General features: G+C 40.8%; 1 protein-coding gene across 1 annotated transcript in view; it reads left to right on the forward strand.

Moving 5' to 3' along the window:
• The window catches only part of LOC105005052 (leukocyte immunoglobulin-like receptor subfamily A member 6), a 13,294-nt gene that overhangs the window by 8,232 nt on the left and 2,396 nt on the right, over window positions 1-2,666 (forward strand). The window lies entirely within an intron of this gene.

A 2,666-nucleotide genomic window follows, 5' to 3' on the forward strand; every position in this document is an offset into this window, starting at 1 on the left:
CACGGAAACTACAAAATGGGAAAATCTCAGGAAGCTCTTTTTCCCTGGTTTGTTTTCCTAAACAAACATTCACAAAGAGGATTCATCAGTAAATAAAATGGAACACATATCACGCACGTGCACGTATTTTTTTTCAAGAATGTGTGGTTGGTTTCATCCACAAAAATCCATCAATACAATTCAAATATTAAAAGAAGAAATTTTAAAACATCATGATAACAGATGAAAAGTTTTCTGATAAAATACACCACCAATTTATAACGAAAAAGTCGTAAGTAGAAGGGAATTTCCTATCATTTATCAAAGCATCTTTTAAAACCTGCACTAGAAATCTATTTTTTATGTTTGTTTATTTATTCATTGTTGCTGTGTGGGCTTTTCTCCAGTTGCAGCGATTTGATCTCTGCTTTCTCTGCCTTTTCTAAAACCAGCTGGAACATCTGGAAGTTCACGGTTCACGTCCTTTGAAGCCTGGCTTGGAGAATTTGGAGCACTACTTTACTAGCGTGTGAGATGAGTGCAATTGTGCGGTAGTTTGAGCATTCTTTGGCATTGCCTTTCTTTGGGATTGGAATGAAAACTGACCTTTTCCAGTCCTGTGGCCACTGCTGAGTTTTCCAACTTTGCTGGCATATCGAGTGCAGCACTTTCACAGCATCATCTTTCATCTTTCAGAATTTGAAATAGCTCAACTGGAATTCCATCACCCCCACTAGCTTTATTCAAAGTGATGCTTCCTAAGGCCCACTTGACTTTACATTCCAGGATGTGTGGCTCTAGGTGAGTGATCACACCATTGTGATTATCTGGGTCATGAAGATCTGTTTTGTACAGTTCTTCTGTGTATTCTTGCCACCTCTTAATAACTTCTGCTTCTGTTAGGTCCATACCATTTCTGTCCTTTATCGTGCCCATCTTTGCATGAAGTGTTCCCTTGGTATCTCTCATTTTCTTGAAGAGATCTCTAGTCTTTCCCATTCTGTTGTTTTCCTCTATTTGTTTGCACTGATTGCTGAGGGAAGCTTTTTTAGATCTCCTTGCTATTCTTGGAACTTTGCATTCAGATGGGAATATCTTTCCGTTTCTCCTTTGCTTCTCACTTCTCTTCTTTTCACAGCTATATGTAAGGCCTCCTCAGACAGCCATTTTTTGCATTTCTTTTCCATGGGGATAGTCTTGATCCCTGCTCCTGTACAAAGTCACAAACCTCAGTCCAGAATTCATCAGGCACTCTATCAGGTCTAGTCCCTTAAATCTATTTCTCACTTCCACTGTATAATCATAAGGGATTTGATTTAGGTCATACCTGAATGGTCTAGTGGTTTTCCCTACTTTCTTCAATTTAAGTCTGAATTTGGTAATAAGGAGTTCATGATCTGAGCCACAGTCAGCTCCTGGTCATGTTTTTACTGACTGTATAGAGCTTCTCCATCTTTGGCTGTGAAGAATATAATCAATCTGATTTCAGTGTTGACCATCTGGTGATGTCCATGTGTAGAGTCTTCTCTTGTGTTGTTGGAAGAGGGTGTTTGCTAGACCAGTGTGTTCTCTTGGCAAAACTCTATTAGCCTTTGCCCTGCTTCATTCTGTACTCCAAGGCCATATTTGCCTGTTACTCCAGGAGTTTCTTGACATCCTATATTTGCATTCCAGTCCCCTATAATGAAAAGGACATATTTTGGGGGGTGTTAGTTCTAAAAGGTCTTGTAGGTCTTCATAGAATCGTTGAGCTTCTTCAGCATTACTTGTTGGAACATAGACTTGGATTCCTGTGATACTGAATGGTTTGCCTTGGAAACGAATAGAGATTATTCTGTCAATTTTGAGATTGCATCCAAGTACTGCATTTCGGACTCTCTTGTTGATCATGATGGCTACTCCATTTCTTCTAAGGGATTCCTGCCCATAGTAGTAGATATAATGGTCATCTGAGTTAGATGACCAGTCCCCTTTAGTTTGCTGATTCCCAGAATGTCGACGTTCACTCTTGCCATCTCCTATTTGACCACTTCCAATTTGCCTTGATTCATGGACCTAACATTCCAGGTTCCTATGAAATATTGCTCTTTACAGCATCAATTTTGTCAATTATACCACAGTAAAGTTGAAAAGGTTTTCTTTCATTTAATTACACCAGGCACATTGGGAGTTATTCCATTGCTCATTTTAGGCACTTGCTCTCGTGCTTAAAATACGTATTTACATTTTTATTTCTGAACCCGTACACATTCTCCTCCTCCTTTACAAAAGACAAAGTTCTAACGGTGCTTCACCTGAACTCTGGGTACTCATATACATGTGTGTGGGCATGCACATGGCCCTGTCCATGCACACGTGCGGGTGTGTTTGTGCGTGCAAGTGTGTGTGTACTTTTCCAAAGCTCATTTTCGGCCATTCGTTCCTCTCTGTTGCATCTCACTGTCTCTCTGCCATCTCTTAGTATCCCTTTCTGTGTGAAAACAGTCAGTATCTAAGAACTTGCACCTCTGGAAAAGCCTTCTCTCACCGTCATTCTCTTTTTAACAAGTTGCTTGAGAACACTCTATTTGGAATCCAGCGTGTGACTCAAGTACTAGGAGAGGAAAATGCTTGTAAAGGTTAAGGGCCCCATGCCCCCAGAGCCCACCTCCTGTCTCAGGACCTGGCGGGTTGAGGCTGAGGCACGG

The sequence above is a fragment of the Bison bison genome, unplaced genomic scaffold, assembly GCF_000754665.1.
Source record: "Bison bison bison isolate TAMUID 2011002044 unplaced genomic scaffold, Bison_UMD1.0 scf7180017858345, whole genome shotgun sequence".
Taxonomy (NCBI): Eukaryota; Metazoa; Chordata; class Mammalia; order Artiodactyla; family Bovidae; genus Bison; species Bison bison.